Raw genomic sequence first — 21520 nt, 5'->3', positions numbered from 1 at the left:
AACATTCTGAAACTATTGGACCCTCGAAGAGAAACAAGTGTCCCTTAACATTCTGAAAACTATATGGACCCTCGAAGAGAAACAGTGTCCCCTTAAAATTCTGAAACCATATGGACCCTCGAAGAGAAACAAGTGTCCCCTTAACATTCTGAAAACATATGGACCTCGCAAGAGAAACAGTGTCCCTTAACATTCTGAAACCATATGGACCCTCGAAGAGAAACAGTGTCCCCTTAACATTCTGAAACCATTGGACCCTCGAAGAGAAACAGTGTCCCCTTAACATTCTGAAACCATATGGACCCTCGAAGAGAAACAGTGTCCCCTTAACATTCTGAAACCATATGGACTCTCGAAGAGAAAACGTGTCCCCTTAACATTCTGACCATATGGACCCTCAAGAGAAACAGAGGTCCCCTTAACATTCTGAAACCATATGGACCTCAAGAGAAAACAGTGTCCCCTTAACATTCTGAAACCATATGGACCTCGAAGAGAAACAGTGTCCCCTTAACATTCTGAAACATATGGACCTCGAGAGAAACAGTGTCCCTAACATTCTGAAACCATATGGACCCTCAAAGAGAAACAGTGTCCCCTTAACATTCTGAAACCATATGGACCCTCGAAGAGAAACAGAGTGTCCCCTTAACATTCTGAAACATATAGGACCCTCGAAGAGAAACAGTGTCCCTTAACATTCTGAAACCATTTGGACCCTCGAAGAGAAACAGCAGTGTCCCCTTAACATTCTGAAACTATATGGACCCTCAGAAGAGAAACAGTGTCCCCTTAACATTCTGAAACATATGGACCCTCAAAGAAAACAGTGTCCCTAACATTCTGAAACATATGGACCCTCGAAGAGAAACAGAGTCCCCTTAACATTCTGAAACCAAATGGACCCTCGAAGAGAAACAGTGTCCTTAACATTCTGAAACCATATGGACCCCGAAGAGAAACAAGTCCCCTTAACATTCTGAAACATATGGACCCTCGAAGAGAAAACAGTGTCCCCTTACATTCTGAAACCATATGGACCCTCGAAGAAAGAAACAGTGTCCCCTAACATTCTGAAACATATGGACCCTCGAAAAGAACAGTGTCCCCTTAACATTCTGAAACATATGGACCCTCGAAGAGAAAACAGTGTCCCCTTAACATTCTGAAACATAGACCCTCGAAGAGAAACAGTGTCCCTTAACATTCTGAAAACTATGGACCCTCGAAGAGAAACAGTGTCCCTAACATTCGAAACTATGACCCTCGAAGAGAAACAGTGTCCCCTTAACATTCTGAAACCATATGGACCTCGAAGAGAAACAGTGTCCCCTTAACATTCTGAAACATATGGACCCTCGAAGAGAAACAGGTGCCCTTAACATTCTGAAACCATATGGACCCTCGAAGAGAAACAGTGCCCCTTAACATTCTGAAAACAAATGGACCCTCGAAGAGAAACAGAGGTCCCCTTAACATTCTGGAAACCATATGGACCCTCGAAGAGAAACAGTGTCCCCTTAACATTCTGAAACCATATTGGACCCTCGAAGAGAAACAGTGTCCCTTAACATTCTGAAACATATGACCCTCGAAGAGAAACAGTGTCCCCTTAACATTCTGAACCATATGGACCCTCGAAGAGAAACAGTGTCCCCTTAACATTCTGAAACCATATGGACTCTCGAAGAGAAAACGTGTCCCCTTAACATTCTGAAACCATATGGACCCTCAAAGAGAAACAGTGTCCCCTTAACATTCTGAAACCATATGGACCTAGAGAGAAACAGTGTCCCTTAACATCTGAAACCATATGGACCCTCGAAGAGAAACAGTGTCCCCTAACATTCTGAACCATATTGACCTCGAAGAGAAACAGTGTCCCCTTAACATTCTGAAACCATATGGACCCTCGAAGAGAAACGTGTCCCTTAACATTCTGAAACCATATGGACCCTCGAAGAGAAACAGTGTCCCCTTAACATTCTGAAACCAATGGACCCTCGAAGAGAAACAGTGTCCCTTAACATTCTGAACCATATGGCACTCGAAGAGAAAACAGTGTCCCTTAACATTCTGAAACTATGGACCCTCGAAGAGAAACAGAGGTCCCCTTAACATTCTGAAACTATATGGACCCCGAGAGAAACAGTGTCCCTTAACATTCTGAAAAAACCTAGGACCCTCGAAGAGGAACAGAGTGTCCCCTTAACATTCTGAAACCATATGGACCCTCAAAGAGAAACAGTGTCCCTTAACATTCTGAAAAACATATGGACCCTCGAAGAGAAACAGTGTCCCCTTAACATTCTGAAACCATTGGACCCTCGAAGAGAAACAGTGTCCCCTTAACATTCTGAAACCATATGGACCCTCGAAGAGAAACAGTGTCCCCTAACATTCTGAAACCATATGGACCCTCGAAGAGAAACAGTGTCCCCTAACATTCTGAAACCATTGGACCCTCGAAGAGAAAACAGTGTCCCCTTAACATTCTGAAACCATATGGACCCTCGAAAGAGAAACAGTGTCCCCTTAACATTCTGAAACCATATGGACCCTCGAAGAGAAACAGTGTCCCCAACATTCTGAAAACCATATGGACCCTCGAAGAGAAACAGGTCCCTTAACATTCTGAAACATATGACCTCGAAGAGAAACAGTGTCCCTTAACATTCTGAAACATATGGACCCTCGAAGAGAAACAGTGTCCCCTTAACATTCTGAAACTATTTGGACCCTCGAAGAGAAACAAGTGTCCCCTTAACATTCTGAAAAACATATGGACCCTCGGAGAGAAACAGTGTCCCCTAACATTCTGAAACTATGGAACCTCGAAGAAGAAACAGTGTCCCTTAACATTCTGAAACATATGGACCCTCGAAGAGAAACAGTGTCCCTTAACATTCTGAAACCATATGGACCCCAAAGAGAAACAGTGTCCCTTAACATTTGAAACCATTTGGACCCTCGAAAAGAAACAGTGTCCCCTTAACATTCTGAAACATATGGACCCTCGAAGAGAAACAGTGTCCCTTAACATTCTGAAACAATATGGACCCTCGAAAAGAAACAGTGTCCCCTTAACATTCTGAAACAATATGGACCCTTGAAAAGAAACAGTGTCCCCTTAACATTCTGAAACAATATGGACCCTCGAAGAGAAACAGAGTGTCCCCTTAACATTCTGAAACCATATGGACCCTCGAAGAGAAACAGTGTCCCCTTAACATTCTGAAAAATATGGACCCTCGAAAAGAGAAACAGTGTCCCCTTAACATTCTGAAACATATGACCCTCGAAGAGAAACAGTGTCCCCTTAACATTCTGAAACCATATGGACTCGAAGAGAAACAGAGTGTCCCCTTAACATTCTGAAACATATGGACCCTCGAAGAGAAACAGTGTCCCCTAACATTCTGAAACCATATGGACCCTCAAAGAGAACAGTGTCCCCTTAACATTCTGAAACCATATGGACCTCGAAGAGAAACAGTGTCCCCTTAACATTTGAAACCATATGGACCCTCGAAGAGAAACAGTGTCCCCTAACATTCTGAAACCATATGGACCCTCGAAGAGAAACAGTGTCCCTTAACATTCTGAAACCATATGGACCTCGAAGAGAAACAGAGTGTCCCTTAACATTATGAACCATATGGACCCTCGAAGAGAAACAGTGTCCCCTTAACATTCTGAAACCATATGGACCCTCGAAAAGAAACAGTGTCCCCTTAACATTCTGAAACAATATGGACCCTCGAAAAGAAACAGTGTCCCCTTAACATTCTGAAACTATTTGGACCCTCGAAGAGAAACAGGGTCCCCTTAACATTCTGAAACATATGGACCCTCGAAGAGAAACAGTGTCCCCTTAACATTCTGAAACCATATGGACCCTCGAAGAGAACAAGTGTCCCTTAACATTCTGAAACCATATGGACCCTCAAGAGAAAACAGTGTCCCCTTACATTCTGAAACTATATGGACCCTCGAAGAGAAACAGTGTCCCTTAACATTCTGAAACCATATGGACCCTCGAAGAGAAAACAGTGTCCCCTTAACATTCTGAAACCATATGGACCCTCGAAGAAAAACAGTGTCCCCTTAACATTCTGAAACCATATGGACCCTCGAAGAGAAACAGTGTCCCCTTAACATTCTGAACCATATGGACCCTGAAGAGAAACAGTGTCCCCTTAACATTCTGAAACCATATGGACCCTCGAAGAGAAACAGGTCCCTTAACATTCTGAAACCATATGGACCCTCGAAGAGAAACAGTGTCCCTTAACATTCTGAAACCATATGGACCCTCGAAGAGAAACAGTGTCCCTTAACATTCTGAAAATATGGACCCTCGAAGAACAGTGTCCCCTTAACATTCTGAAAAACTATATGGACCCTCGAAGAGAAACAGTGTCCCCTTAACATTCTGAAACCATATGGACCTCAAAAGAAACAGTGTCCCTTAACATTCTGAAAACATATGGACCCTCGAAGAGAAACAGGTCCCCTAACATTCTGAAACCATATGGACCCTCGAAGAGAAACAGTGTCCCCTTAACATTCTGAAACCATATGGACCCTCGAAGAGAAACAGTGTCCCCTTAACATTCTGAAACAATATGGACCCTCGAAGAGAAACAGTGTCCCCTTAACATTCTGAAACAATATGGACCCTCGAAAAGAAACAGTGTCCCCTTAACATTCTGAAACAATATGGACCCTCGAAAAGAAACAGTGTCCCCTTAACATTCTGAAACAATATGGACCCTCGAAGAGAAACAGAGTGTCCCCTTAACATTCTGAAACCATATGGACCCTCGAAGAGAAACAGTGTCCCCTTAACATTCTGAAAACATATGGACCCCGAAGAGAAACAGAGTCCCCCTAACATTCTGACAAACATATTGGACCCTCGAAGAGAAACAGTGTCCCTTAACATTCTGAAACTATATGGACCCTCGAAGAGAAAACAGTGTCCCCTTAACATTCTGAAACCATATGGACCCTCGAAGAGAAACAAGTGTCCCCTTAACATTCTGAAAAACATATGGACCCTCGAGAGAAACAGTGTCCCCTTAACATTCTGAAACCATAAGGACCCTCGAAGAGAAACAGTGTCCCCTTAACATTTGAAACCATATGGACCCTCGAAGAGAAACAGTGTCCCTTAACATTCTGAAACCATAAGGACCCTCGAAGAGAAACAGTGTCCCCTTAACATTCGAAACCATATGGACCCTCGAAGAGAAACAGTGTCCCTTAACATTCTGAAACCATATGGACCCTCGAGAGAAACAGAGTCCCCAACATTCTGAAACCATATGGACCCTCGAAGAGAAACAGTGTCCCCTTAACATTCTGAAACCATATGGACCCTCGAAGAGAAACAGTGTCCCCTACACATTCTGAAACCATATGGACCCTCGAAGAGAAACAGGTCCCCTAAAATCTGAAACCATATGGACCCTCGAAGAGAAACAAGTGTCCCTTAACATTCTGAAACCATATGGACCCTCGAAGAGAAAAGAGTGTCCCCTTAACATTCTGAAACAATATGGACCCTCGAAGAGAAACAGTGTCCCCTTAACATTCTGAAACCATATGGACCCTCGAAGAGAAACAGTGTCCCCTTAAAATTCTGAAACCTTGGACCCTCGAAGAGAAACAGTGTCCCTTAACATTCTGAAAAACTATATGACCCTCGAAGAGAAACAGTGTCCCCTTAACATTCTGAAACCATTGGACCCTCGAAGAGAAACAGAGTCCCCTAACATATTCTGAACCATATGGACCCTCCGAGAGAAACAGTGTCCCCTTAACATTCTGAAACCATATGGACCCTCGAAGAGAAACAGTGTCCCCTTAACATTCCGGAAACCATATTGGACCCTCGAAGAGAAACACAGTGTCCCCTTAACATTCTGAAACCATATGGACCCTCGAAGAGAAACAGTGTCCCCTTAACATTCTGAAACCATATGGACCCTCGAAGAGAAACAGTGTCCCCTTAACATTCTGAAACCTATATGGACCCTCGAAGAGAAACAGATGTCCCCTTAACATTCTGAAACCATATGGACCCTCGAAGAGAAACAGTGTCCCCTTAACATTCTGAAACCATATGGACCCTCGAAGAGAAACAGTGTCCCCTTAACATTCTGAAACCATATGGACCCTCGAAGAGAAACAGTGTCCCCTTAACATTCTGAACCATATGGACCCTCGAAGAGAAACAGTGTCCCCTTAACATTCTCGAACCATATGGACCCTCGAAGAGAAACAGTGTCCCCTTAACATTCTGAAACCATATGGACCCTCGAAGAGAAACAGTGTCCCCTTAACATTCTGAAACTATATGGACCCTCGAAGAGAAACAGTGTCCCCTTAACATTCTGAAACTATATGGACCCTCGAAGAGAAACAGTGTCCCCTTAACATTCTGAAACCATATGGACCCTCGAAGAGAAACAGAGTGTCCCCTTAACATTCTGAAACCATATGGACCCTCAAAGAGAAACAGTGTCCCCTTAACATTCTGAAACCATATGGACCCTCGAAGAGAAACAGTGTCCCCTTAACATTCTGAAACCATATGGACCCTCGAAGAGAAACAGTGTCCCCTTAACATTCTGAAACCATATGGACCCTCGAAGAGAAACAGTGTCCCCTTAACATTCTGAAACCATATGGACCCTCGAAGAGAAACAGTGTCCCCTTAACATTCTGAAACCATATGGACCCTCGAAGAGAAACAGTGTCCCCTTAACATTCTGAAACCATATGGACCCTCGAAGAGAAACAGTGTCCCCTTAACATTCTGAAACTATATGGACCCTCGAAGAGAAACAGTGTCCCCTTAACATTCTGAAACCATATGGACCCTCGAAGAGAAACAGTGTCCCCTTAACATTCTGAAACCATATGGACCCTCAAAGAGAAACAGAGTCCCCTTAACATTCTGAAACCATATGGACCCTCAAAGAGAAACAGTGTCCCCTTAACATTCTGAAACCATATGGACGCTCGAAGAGAAACAGTGTCCCCTTAACATTCTGAAACCTATATGGACCCTCGAAGAGAAACAGTGTCCCCTTAACATTCTGAAACCATATGGACCCTCAAAGAGAAACAGTGTCCCCTTAAGATTCTGAAACCATATGGACCCTCGAAGAGAAACAGTGTCCCCTTAACATTCTGAAACCATATGGACCCTCGAAGAGAAACAGTGTCCCCTTAACATTCTGAAACCTTATGGACCCTCAAAGAGAAACAGAGTCCCCTTAACATTCTGAAACTATATGGACCCTCGAAGAGAAACAGTGTCCCCTTAATATTCTGAAACTATATGGACCCTCAAAGAGAAACAGTGTGCCCTTAACATTCTGAAACTTTATGGACCCTCGAAGAGAAACAGTGTCCCCTTAACATTCTGAAACCATATGGACCCTCGAAGAGAAACAGTGTCCCCTTAACATTCTGAAACTATATGGACCCTCGAAGAGAAACAGTGTCCCCTTAACATTCTGAAACCATATGGACCCTCGAAGAGAAACAGTGTCCCCTTAACATTCTGAAACTATATGGACCCTCGAAGAGAAACAGTGTCCCCTTAACATTCTGAAACCATATGGACCCTCGAAGAGAAACAGTGTCCCCTTAACATTCTGAAACCATATGGACCCTCGAAGAGAAACAGTGTCCCCTTAACATTCTGAAACCATATGGACCCTCGAAGAGAAACAGAGTGTCCCCTTAACATTCTGAAACCATATGGACCCTCGAAGAGAAACAGTGTCCCCTTAACATTCTGAAACTATATGGACCCTCGAAGAGAAACAGTGTCCCCTTAACATTCTGAAACTATATGGACCCTCGAAGAGAAACAGTGTCCCCTTAACATTCTGAAACCATATGGACCCTCGAAGAGAAACAGTGTCCCCTTAACATTCTGAAACCATATGGACCCTCGAAGAGAAACAGTGTCCCCTTAACATTCTGAAACCATATGGACCCTCGAAGAGAAACAGTGTCCACTTAACATTCTGAAACCATATGGACCCTCAAAGAGAAACAGTGTCCCCTTAACATTCTGAAACCATATGGACCCTCGAAGAGAAACAGTGTCCCCTTAACATTCTGAAACCATATGGACCCTCGAAGAGAAACAGTGTCCCCTTAACATTCTGAAACCATATGGACCCTCGAAGAGAAACACAGTGTCCCCTTAACATTCTGAAACCATATGGACCCTCGAAGAGAAACAGTGTCCCCTTAACATTCTGAAACCATATGGACCCTCGAAGAGAAACAGTGTCCCCTTAACATTCTGAAACCATATTGGACCCTCGAAGAGAAACACAGTGTCCCCTTAACATTCTGAAACCATATGGACCCTCGAAGAGAAACAGTGTCCCCTTAACATTCTGAAACCATATGGACCCTCGAAGAGAAACAGTGTCCCCTTAACATTCTGAAACCATATGGACCCTCAAAGAGAAACAGAGTCCCCTTAACATTCTGAAACCATATGGACCCTCAAAGAGAAACAGTGTCCCCTTAACATTCTGAAACCATATGGACGCTCGAAGAGAAACAGTGTCCCCTTAACATTCTGAAACTATATGGACCCTCGAAGAGAAACAGTGTCCCCTTAACATTCTGAAACCATATGGACCCTCAAAGAGAAACAGTGTCCCCTTAACATTCTGAAACCATATGGACCCTCGAAGAGAAACAGTGTCCCCTTAACATTCTGAAACCATATGGACCCTCGAAGAGAAACAGTGTCCCCTTAACATTCTGAAACTATATGGACCCTCGAAGAGAAACAGTGTCCCCTTAACATTCTGAAACCATATGGACCCTCGAAGAGAAACAGTGTCCCCTTAACATTCTGAAACTATATGGACCCTCGAAGAGAAACAGTGTCCCCTTAACATTCTGAAACCATATGGACCCTCGAAGAGAAACAGTGTCCCCTTAACATTCTGAAACCATATGGACCCTCGAAAGAGAACAGGTCCCTAACATTCTGAAACCATATGGACCCTCAAAGAGAAACAGAGTCCCCTTAACATTCTGAAACCATATGGACCCTCAAAGAGAAACAGTGTCCCCTTAACATTCTGAAACCATATGGACGCTCGAAGAGAAACAGTGTCCCCTTAACATTCTGAAACTATATGGACCCTCGAAGAGAAACAGTGTCCCCTTAACATTCTGAAACCATATGGACCCTCAAAGAGAAACAGTGTCCCCTTAACATTCTGAAACCATATGGACCCTCGAAGAGAAACAGTGTCCCCTTAACATTCTGAAACCATATGGACCCTCGAAGAGAAACAGTGTCCCCTTAACATTCTGAAACTATATGGACCCTCGAAGAGAAACAGTGTCCCCTTAACATTCTGAAACCATATGGACCCTCGAAGAGAAACAGTGTCCCCTTAACATTCTGAAACTATATGGACCCTCGAAGAGAAACAGTGTCCCCTTAACATTCTGAAACCAAATGGACCCTCAAAGAGAAACAGTGTCCCCTTAACATTCTGAAACCATATGGACCCTCGAAGAGAAACAGTGTCCCCTTAACATTCTGAAACCATATGGACCCTCGAAGAGAAACAGTGTCCCCTTAACATTGTGAAACCATATGGACCCTCGAAGAGAAACAGTGTCCCCTTAACATTCTGAAACCATTTGGACCCTCGAAGAGAAACAGTGTCCCCTTAACATTCTGAAACTATATGGACCCTCGAAGAGAAACAGTGTCCCCTTAATATTCTGAAACTATATGGACCCTCGAAGAGAAACAGTGTGCCCTTAACATTCTGAAACTTTATGGACCCTCGAAGAGAAACAGTCCCCTTAACATTCTGAAACCATATGGACCCTCGAAGAGAAACAGTGTCCCCTTAACATTCTGAAACTATATGGACCCTCGAAGAGAAACAGTGTCCCCTTAACATTCTGAAACCATATGGACCCTCGAAGAGAAACAGTGTCCCCTTAACATTCTGAAACTATATGGACCCTCGAAGAGAAACAGTCCCCTTAACATTCTGAAACCATATGGACCCTCGAAGAGAAACAGTGTCCCCTTAACATTCTGAAACCATATGGACCCTCGAAGAGAAACAGTGTCCCCTTAACATTCTGAAACCATATGGACCCTCGAAGAGAAACAGAGTGTCCCCTTAACATTCTGAAACCATATGGACCCTCGAAGAGAAACAGTGTCCCCTTAACATTCTGAAACCATATGGACCCTCGAAGAGAAACAGTGTCCCCTTAACATTCTGAAACTATATGGACCCTCGAAGAGAAACAGTGTCCCCTTAACATTCTGAAACCATATGGACCCTCGAAGAGAAACAGTGTCCCCTTAACATTCTGAAACCATATGGACCCTCGAAGAGAAACAGTGTCCCCTTAACATTCTGAAACCATATGGACCCTCGAAGAGAAACAGTGTCCCCTTAACATTCTGAAACCATATGGACCCTCGAAGAGAAACAGTGTCCACTTAACATTCTGAAACCAAATGGACCCTCAAAGAGAAACAGTGTCCCCTTAACATTCTGAAACCATATGGACCCTCGAAGAGAAACAGTGTCCCCTTAACATTCTGGAACCATATGGACCTTCGAAGAGAAACAGTGTCCCCTTAACATTCTGAAACCATATGGACCCTCGAAGAGAAACAGTGTCCCCTTAACATTCTGAAACTATTTGGACCCTCGAAGAGAAACAGAGTGTCCCCTTAACATTCTGAAACTATATGGACCCTCGAAGAGAAACAGTGTCCCCTTAACATTCTGAAACCATATGGACCCTCGAAGAGAAACAGAGTGTCCCCTTAACATTCTGAAACCATATGGACCCTCAAAGAGAAACAGTGTCCCCTTAACATTCTGAAACCATATGGACCCTCGAAGAGAAACAGTGTCCCCTTAACATTCTGAAACCATTTGGACCCTCGAAGAGAAACACAGTGTCCCCTTAACATTCTGAAACCATATGGACCCTCGAAGAGAAACAGTGTCCCCTTAACATTCTGAAACCATATGGACCCTCGAAGAGAAACAGTGTCCCCTTAACATTCTGAAACCATTTGGACCCTCGAAGAGAAACACAGTGTCCCCTTAACATTCTGAAACCATATGGACCCTCGAAGAGAAACAGTGTCCCCTTAACATTCTGAAACCATATGGACCCTCGAAGAGAAACAGTGTCCCCTTAACATTCTGAAACCATATGGACCCTCAAAGAGAAACAGAGTCCCCTTAACATTCTGAAACCATATGGACCCTCAAAGAGAAACAGTGTCCCCTTAACATTCTGAAACCATATGGACGCTCGAAGAGAAACAGTGTCCCCTTAACATTCTGAAACTATATGGACCCTCGAAGAGAAACAGTGTCCCCTTAACATTCTGAAACCATATGGACCCTCAAAGAGAAACAGTGTCCCCTTAACATTCTGAAACCATATGGACCCTCGAAGAGAAACAGTGTCCCCTTAACATTCTGAAACCATATGGACCCTCGAAGAGAAACAGTGTCCCCTTAACATTCTGAAACTATATGGACCCTCGAAGAGAAACAGTGTCCCCTTAACATTCTGAAACCATATGGACCCTCGAAGAGAAACAGTGTCCCCTTAACATTCTGAAACTATATGGACCCTCGAAGAGAAACAGTGTCCCCTTAACATTCTGAAACCAAATGGACCCTCAAAGAGAAACAGTGTCCCCTTAACATTCTGAAACCATATGGACCCTCGAAGAGAAACAGTGTCCCCTTAACATTCTGAAACCATATGGACCCTCGAAGAGAAACAGTGTCCCCTTAACATTGTGAAACCATATGGACCCTCGAAGAGAAACAGTGTCCCCTTAACATTCTGAAACCATTTGGACCCTCGAAGAGAAACAGTGTCCCCTTAACATTCTGAAACCATATGGACCCTCGAAGAGAAACAGTGTCCCCTTAACATTCTGAAACCTTATGGACCCTCAAAGAGAAACAGAGTCCCCTTAACATTCTGAAACTATATGGACCCTCGAAGAGAAACAGTGTCCCCTTAACATTCTGAAACTATATGGACCCTCGAAGAGAAACAGTGTCCCCTTAACATTCTGAAACTTTATGGACCCTCGAAGAGAAACAGTCCCCTTAACATTCTGAAACCATATGGACCCTCGAAGAGAAACAGTGTCCCCTTAACATTCTGAAACTATATGGACCCTCGAAGAGAAACAGTGTCCCCTTAACATTCTGAAACCATATGGACCCTCGAAGAGAAACAGTGTCCCCTTAACATTCTGAAACCATATGGACCCTCGAAGAGAAACAGTGTCCCCTTAACATTCTGAAACCATATGGACCCTCGAAGAGAAACAGTCCCCTTAACATTCTGAAACCATATGGACCCTCGAAGAGAAACAGTGTCCCCTTAACATTCTGAAACTATATGGACCCTCGAAGAGAAACAGTGTCCCCTTAACATTCTGAAACTATATGGACCCTCGAAGAGAAACAGTGTCCCCTTAACATTCTGAAACCATATGGACCCTCGAAGAGAAACAGTCCCCTTAACATTCAGAAACCATATGGACCCTCGAAGAGAAACAGTGTCCCCTTAACATTCTGAAACCATATGGACCCTCGAAGAGAAACAGTGTCCCCTTAACATTCTGAAACTATATGGACCCTCGAAGAGAAACAGTGTCCCCTTAACATTCTGAAACCATATGGACCCTCGAAGAGAAACAGTGTCCCCTTAACATTGTGAAACCAAATGGACCCTCGAAGAGAAACAGTGTCCCCTTAACATTCTGAAACCATATGGACCCTCGAAGAGAAACAGTGTCCCCTTAACATTCTGAAACCATATGGACCCTCGAAGAGAAACAGTGTCCCCTTAACATTCTGAAACCATATGGACCCTCGAAGAGAAACAGTCCCCTTAACATTCTGAAACCATATGGACCCTCGAAGAGAAACAGTGTCCCCTTAACATTCTGAAACCATTTGGACCCTCGAAGAGAAACAGTGTCCCCTTAACATTCTGAAACCATATGGACCCTCGAAGAGAAACAGTGTCCCCTTAACATTCTGAAACCATTTGGACCCTCGAAGAGAAACACCCACGCCCTTATTGACAAACAAACAAACCAAAGCAAAAGCAAAGTTTTCTAATGCTTTGTTGATAAAAAAAAAATCTTTAGACTTTTGGCATTAGGGTCTGCTTTACAAATTGATGGAAAGCGGTGTTGGGGGGAAAGCATACAACATTATAAAATCCATGTACACAAACAACACGCGTGGAAACAAACACACATTTCTGTCCTTAGGGCCTGGTGGTGAGACAGGGATGCAGCTTAAGCCCCACCCTCTTCAACATATATATCAACGAAAGGGTGAGGGTACTAGAACATTCTGCAGAACCCGGCCTCACCCTACTAGAATATGAAGTCAAATGTCTACTGTTTGATGATGATCTGTCACCAACCAAGGAAGGCCTACAGCAGCACCTAGATCTTCTGCACAGATTCTTTCAGACCTGGGTCCTGACAGTAAATCTATCTCAGTAAGACAAAAATAATGGTGTTCCAAAAAAGATCCAGTTGCCAGGACCACAAATACAAATTCCACCCAGACACTGCTGCCCTAGAGCACATAAAAACTATACCTACCTCAGCCTAAACATCATCACCACAAGTAACTTCCAAAAAGCTGTGAACAATCTGAGAACAAGGCAAGAAGGGCCTTTACGCCATCAAAAAGATTTGACAACCCAAGTAGGATCTGGCTAAAAATACTTGAACCAGTTATAGAACCCATTGCACTGTATAGTTGTGAAGGCCGGGGATCCACTCACCAATCAAGAAGTCACAAAATGGGACAAACACCAAATTGAGAATTTGCAAGCCGATTGATGCAATAACATCCTCTGTGTACTATGTGAAACACCAAATAATGCATGCAGAGCAGAATTAGGATGATTCCCTGTAATTGTCAAAATCCAGAAAAGAGCAATTAAATTCTAGAACCACTTAAAAGGAAGTGATTCTCAACCCTTCCATAACAAAGCCCTCACCCACAGAGAGGGACTTTGTTCATAAACACAAGCAGACCCCACAGAGCCCCAGGACAGCAACACAATTAGACCCAACCAAATCAGGAGAAAACAAAAAGAGAATTACTTGACACATTGGAAAGAATGCACAAAAAACAGACCAAACTGGAAAGTTATTAGGCCCTAAACAGAGAATACACCGTATCAAAATACCTGACCACTGTGACTGACCCATTAAGAAAAGCTTTGACTATGTACAGACTATGCCTATGCCTTAGACTATGCTTTAGACCACTACCCACTTGGGGGCCCGATGGCCTGAGTTCCTAACCTCCCGCCAAATGTATGACCATATTAGAGACACATATTTCCTTCAGATTACAAAGACCGACAAAGAATTTGAAAACAAATCCAATCCTGATAAACTTCCATATCTGTTAGGTGAAATACCACAGTATGCAATCACATCAGCAAGATTTGTGACCTGTTGCCACAAGGGCAACCAGTGAAGAACAAACACCATTGTAAATACAACATATATTTATCTGTTTATTAATTTTCCCTTTCTTCCTTTACTTCAACTATAACTATTTGCACATTGTTACAATACTGTACATAGCCAATAATAACATTGGACATGTCTATATTCTTTTAAAACTTTTGTGAGTGTAATATTTACTGTTAATTTCTAATTGTTTATTTCCCATTTCCATTTTGTTTATTGTCTATTTCACTTGCTTTGGCAACATATGTTTCCCATGCCAATAAAGCCATTTGAGAAAGAGAGAGAGAGAGACAGAGAGAGAGGGAGAGAGACAGAGAAAGAGAGAGAGAGAGAGAGAGAGAGAGAGAGAGAGAGAGAGAGAGAGAGAGAGAGAGAGAGAGAGACAGAGAGAGACAGAGAGAGAGAGAGAGAGAGAGAGAGAAAGAGAGACAGAGAGAGAGAAAGAGAGACAGAGAGAGAGAAAGAAAGTGAAAGGGAGTGGCGATGTAGTGGGCGGTTTTATTGGTGTCATGAGAGTAGAAATCAATAAAAGGGAAAGAAAAGTGGCCCTGTCTGAAGTGGCCGATCACTGTGGCGATTAAAGCCGCCTTCAAAGCCTGCCGTGTAATCAGCAGTTAAAGGAAGATGGTGAGCAGGCTGCGCTTTGGAACCAATCCACTTCACTGTAATCCAGTGGTGGGCCGTCAGGGCCAGCAAGGCCTTCTCTGCTGGCCTAAACATCATCAGAATATAATTTTGTTTTAAATATATTTTCCCACAAATATGTATTAAATTATTCCCCAGAGTAAGAGTTATACTCTTAATTTCATAGCTTTCCTCTTGGTTGCACTGCTTCCAGCCCCAGGTTGAGATTTGGAGGGCTGGTCTTTATGTTAGATCTTTTATCCAATCATATTCAGCCATCATGTGTTGCCAGGGGTCTAAAATCTGCCCTCAGGCCTTCAGAATCAACAGTGCGGGCGCTTGTAGCTTATAGTGAATGGAAATGAAAATTTAGTGTCAACCAATCAGCTTTAGAGTTGGCTATTGTACGCCTGCTGGCTGGCTCCAGTGTTACACAGGAGCCAGCTAGCAGGCGTAGTGCGTGCACGTCTTTTGATTGGATTACCAATATTGAGAGGCAGGTCCTATGGGCAGGTCTATGCAGATCTAGGAAACTGAATTTGATAAACGAATTAATTTGCGTACTACTAAGCTGTTTTTTCAACCCACAATGGCGGAAGGAGGAGAAGATATCGATTTGGTCGAGGATATAATTATAACGCCATTCTCAAGACGAACTTTTCAAGAAAAGTTAGACATTGTAAGGAGAGGTCGCCCGACGCCGACCAACAGCGCTATCAATGGCTCACAGGCTCCGAGAAGCACTGCAAACTGTACTGCTGGGAATGCCTATTATTTGCAAGGGATCGATTTGGTGTTTGGAGCCACACTGGCTTTGCAAACTTGAGTTGTCTAACCAAGGCAGCAACGAGACACCAAAGTACAGCTAGGCACTTACAAGCAATGGTGCTTTTGAAAACTTTTGGGGACACCGGAGTGGATCTACAGCTCAAAGAACAAGCGCGCAGGGCAACGGAGCTGCACAATGAAAAGGTGAAGGGAAATATTGAAAAGACTCATTGATTGTGTCATGTTTTTGGGTAAACACTGTTTACCCAAAAATGTCAATTTGTCAATTTCAAGGTGACGCAACGCCTGGTTATACTGCGTTTCTGTCTAAATGTATAGTGTCTAGAGCCATGGCATCATAATGATGGTAATAAGAGGTGGATTAATTCGGGTGGGACTGTGTAGTACCTCACTGAAGGCCCAGGCCCCAGGCCCACGGCACGCCACTGCTGTAATCTAACACCTTCGTCGCTGTATAAACTTCTGCATTCTAAGAGAATGTGTGTTGGGTGTGTTTCTACAGTGTCTGCAGATTTATGTCTGTTTAAAATACTTTTTTAAGGCAGAAAAAGTAGCAGTCTCTTAGCCTGTCAATCAGTTGTCAGCCTTGTTGTATTTGACCTCTGTGACTGTCTCATGCAGGTGAAAAGAACCAGGGACTCCCAGTAAAAGTTTAGTAATTCGGTTCTGTTAGTCTGCCCTTTGTAGTAGAAAAGGAGGACTTCAGGAATGTCTGAAATATAATAAAACGTTTTGTTGTTTTCACCTTAATTCAAAGGGGGACATTTCCCCTTGAAAAAGGAACGTCCATGTGAACAAATATAATAAAATAATAATAAATAATAAATAATAAAACAAGGTATAATATTGTACCTCGCAAATTGCATTGTGTTTGCTGTGAAGTCACAACATAAATGGCCCTGCAGATTATAATTTCACTCATCATCCGGTATATTTAAGACGCTTGGTGCGTTTGCTCACAGCGCAGGTGTGTTTGCGAGGGGAAAATGTCGCCTTAAGAGTGTCAACCGTGTTATTTTCTCCTTTTGACTATGCCAGGTCAAATCACTGTCTTCCATATAATCCTACAAGTCTTCTTTCTCACTTCCTTTATTTAACCAGGGAAGTCACATTGACTTCAAGAGATGGCCATCTCTTTTTCAAGTGAAACCTCTTTCATAGTCTACTCTCTGACCCAATAACGAAACCTCTTTCATAGTCTCTGACCCAATAACCTTCTCCTTTACCTTTCCATCTTTTCAGTGGAGGACCATGTAGGTATTCATAACCTGTGTGGTTCTCTCTGTGATAAGAAGCCAGCTAGTCACTGTGTCAATACTGCAGGTGGAGGCCTATTTCCCTGTCTCAGTCTCCAGTCTGCAGCCGAGGCCTTTAAAAGCGTCTACTGTGGACAGAGCAGATTCCAACTGGAGGAATAGGTTTGCTCTGAGCACACACACAGCCACCAAAGCTGAGAAATAGAGGCAAAAACTTTTATACGACGTTGATGCAATGTTGATGCTATGAATGTTATGAGGTGGTAAGATGTTTGAGGGCTAGACCTATAAATCGACCTCAGTCTGGAGGCACTCTATGTACATATACAGTACCAGTCAAAAGTTTGGACACACCAACTCATTCAAGGGCTTTACCTTTGTTTTTACTATTTTCTACATTGTAGAATACTATTAAAGACATTACTGGTACTGTATATACGGGTAAAGGTCTGTGGACCCTGTGTCTTTCGGCATGGAACAGCCACGTAAGCAAACGCACGTGTGTGCACGTACGGACACACACACGCTTGCACGCACGCATGCACACATACACACACATTACAGGGCCGGCTCCACACACACACATTACAGGGCCGGCTCCACACACACACCACACACACACACACACACACACACACACACACACACACACACATACCTGTGGTTTAGACCCCTCTCTAGTTTAACCCCCCGAAGCACCCATCCCTGACAACTTTACACCGCATCCGCCCAACCCCGATTAACCCTTTACACCCTGTCCTTCCTCCTCCACATCTCTATGGTTACGCCTGCATTATCACTGGCCTTATTAGCATCAGAGTCAGAAAAGAACACTCTTCTTCTCCTCTTCTGTCCTGTTCAGAAGGGCTGGGAGGACCTGGAGACATGTAAGTCTCCTCTGTTATTGTCTGAGGATGTCTATGGTTCACTAGGGGTCAAAGGTTAGAGAGCTCAGAGGAACCATCCACAGGAGTCTAGTGGCAGAGTCTATTGTCACAATGATTCACCGCTCACAAAGTCACTCAGCCCACTAAGTCAGTCAGCCCACTAAGTCACTCAGCCGTGACTCTGCTGTCAATCAAACGTGCATACAGGAGTATACACAGAGACAACACACTGGTGCACAGACACTAAAGACCAAGGCACAAACGCACACATGGACACACGCCCGGACACACAATTCACATCCATGCACACCTCTGATATTTGGATAATAGAAAGTGTGGGCCTGGAAGTCAATTATATTTGTATATTTGGCATCCACATTACAGATCTAACATCTAGTGTATTATTTTACTTTGTTTGGTATAACTCATTCTACTTCTATAGAATTCTCTCTCACACTCTTGGCACCTCTGACCCAGGCAGGACCCACTTAAGCAACCACTGCCTGTGTTTTCCCACCACACCAAATGGGCCCTTCACCTAATGATTAACACTCAAATGGACTGTGTGTGTCTGTGTGTGTGTGTGTGTGTGTGTGTGTGTGTGTGTGTGTGTGTGTGTGTGTGTGTGTGTGTGTGTGTGTTGTAGACACACAGCTGTGATAGACATAATAGGCTGAGTGAGACCCACTTAGGAACTGGCCTAAATTTAGCAACACAGATATCCACCACTGTTTCCCAGAGTCATTGAGTTTTTGTGTGTGTGTGTGTGTGTGTGTGTGTGTGTGTGTGTGTGTGTGTGTGTGTGTGTGTGTGTGTGTGTGTGTGTGTGTGTGTGTGTGTTTAACAGAATTCCCCACAAGAAGAGTAAACAAATAAAAATTTGACCAACTGGGGACATTTTGTTAGTTTGTGTGTGTGCTATTTCTAGGGGGTTTAGTCTCAAGTTCAGAATTAGTGTTAGGTTTAGAATTAGTGTTAGGTTTAGAATTAGTGTTGGGGTTAGAATTAGTGTTAGGTTTAGAATTAGTGTTCTGGGTTAGAATTAGTGTTAGGATTAGAATTAGTGTTAGGATTAGAATTAGTGTTAGGTTTAGAATCAGTGTTAGGTTTAGAATTAGTGTTAGGTTTAGAATTAGTGTTAGGTTTAGAATTAGTGTTAGGTTTAGAATTAGTGTTAGGTTTAGAATTAGTGTTAGGTTTAGAATTAGTGTTAGGGTTAGAATTAGTGTTAGGGTTTGAATTCATTTTCGGGTTAGAAATAGGGTTAGGGTTAGAATTAGGGTTAGGTTTATGGTTAGGTGCTAGGGTTAGTTTTAGGGTAAGCAACCAGGGTTAGGGTTAAGGTTAGGTTTTGGGGTTAAGGTTAAGGTTAGGGTTAAGGTTTAGGGTTAAGGTTAGGGTTAAGGTTTAGGGAAAATAGGATTTTGAATGGAACTGAATTGTTTGTCACCACAAGGTTAGTTCTACAACACTGTGTTTGTGTACACAAGAGAGGACAATGATTGCGACTATATAACCAGCTGTTAATGATTCCAAACAAACCGTTTGATCCATGCCGTGTGTGTGTGTGCGCGCGTGCGTGGGTGCCAAAGTTTAGAGCAGCGTTTCCATCCCTTAACATGATAAGTCATTGTGTTTATATCTCATAAAAGTACAAAGGAACAAAAGAAGCGCCAACCGAGTTCAGAGCTGTGATTTGTCTCCACGGCCCTCAAGGCGGTTCATTAAAAGAGAGAAAGAAAGAGAAAGGGAAATAAAAGAAACAGAAGAGGCACAGAGATGAAAAGAGAGGGAAAAGCACAGCTCAACAGTATCGGGTGTTGAGGTGTGTCTGCCGGGAGAGCAGGGGGTGAGCGGAGGTGTGTGTGTGTGTGAAGGTGTGTGTGTATTGAGGTGTGTCTGCCGGGAGAGCAGGGGGTGAGAGGAGGTGTGTGTGTGTGTGAGCGGGGGGGGGGGGGGGGGGGGGGGGGGGTGTAAAAGGACTTTCCCTGTCGTTACTAAAGGGAAGGCTCTCACCTGTGGCAGGTGAGCAGTTGTCCACGGTAACGGCACACCTGTCAGGTGGATCTCGAGATCCAGGGGTCATCAGGGGTTAAAGGGTAAAATGTCAGAAGTCAGGGACTTGCTGCCTCAGGTCACGTGCGAGACAGATAGATTTAGATATTTATTTTATTTTATTAGGATCCCCATGAGGTTGCCAGTTGTACAGTGTTATTAGGATCCCCATGAGGTTGCCAGTTGTACAGTGTTATTAGGATCCCCATGAGGTTGCCAGTTGTACAGTGTTATTAGGATCCCCATGAGGTTGCCAGTTGTACAGTGTTTCCTTTGACACATTGGTGTGCTGGCTTCCGGGTTAAGTGAGCAGTGTGTCAAGAAGCAGTGCGGCTCACTCTCTCCCTGTCGTGTTTCGGAGGACGCATGGCTCTCTCTACCACCAATTTGATATCACGAAAAAGGGGTAAAAAAGTCAAAAATCAACTTAGCTAACTAGCTGGCAGGCCAACAAGAAAGCAAGTCAAAGCAGGTCCTTCACACAACAACCATTCCCTTCTATTTTAAATCCTGTGGTTTGTAAAAGTTGGCCTGCTGGCTGTTTAGAAGCAGTTAGCTAGCATGCTAATACTAGCTATCGTGGCTAACTTATCTAGCCAACATGAAAGCAAGTCCAAGCAGATTCTTCACACAACAACCATCTTGCCATTCCCTTCTATTTCAAATAATGTTTTTTTGTAGCTAAAAGTTGATGTCAAGAGGAAACCTAGTTAGTTGATGTTGGCTGATATAGGCATCAGCAATTGTGGCTAGCTGGCTAGCTAGTTAGCTAGCTAACAACAACAATGCTTGACATCATGGAACTATCAAAATAAATCAAGATCTCAGCAAAAAATTGTAGTCTGGTTCATCCTTGGGAGCAATTTCCAAACGCCTGAAGGTTCCACGTTCATCTGTACAAACAATAGTACGCAAGTATAAACACCATGGGACCACGCAGCCGTCATACCGCTCAGGAAGGAGACGCGTTCTGTCTCTTAGAGATGAACGTACTTTGGTGCGAAAAGTGCAAATCACTCCCAGAACAACAGCAAAGGACCTTGTGAAGATGCTGGAGGAAACAGGTACAAAAGTATCTATATCCACAGTAAAATGAGTCCTATATCGACATAACCTGAAAGGCCGCTCAGCAAGGAAGAAGCCACTGCTCCAAAACCGACATAAAATAAGCCAGACTATGGTTTGCAACTGCACATGGGGACAAAGATCGTACTTTTGGAGAAATGTCCTCTGGTCTGATGAATCAAAAATATAACTGTTTGGCCATAGTGACCATCATTATGTTTGGAGGAAAAAGGGGAGGCTTGCAAGCC

This window comes from Salvelinus namaycush, chromosome 29 (assembly GCF_016432855.1).
Source record: "Salvelinus namaycush isolate Seneca chromosome 29, SaNama_1.0, whole genome shotgun sequence".
Classification (NCBI taxonomy): domain Eukaryota; kingdom Metazoa; phylum Chordata; class Actinopteri; order Salmoniformes; family Salmonidae; genus Salvelinus; species Salvelinus namaycush.
Note: the sequence above shows the minus strand (reverse complement) of the source record.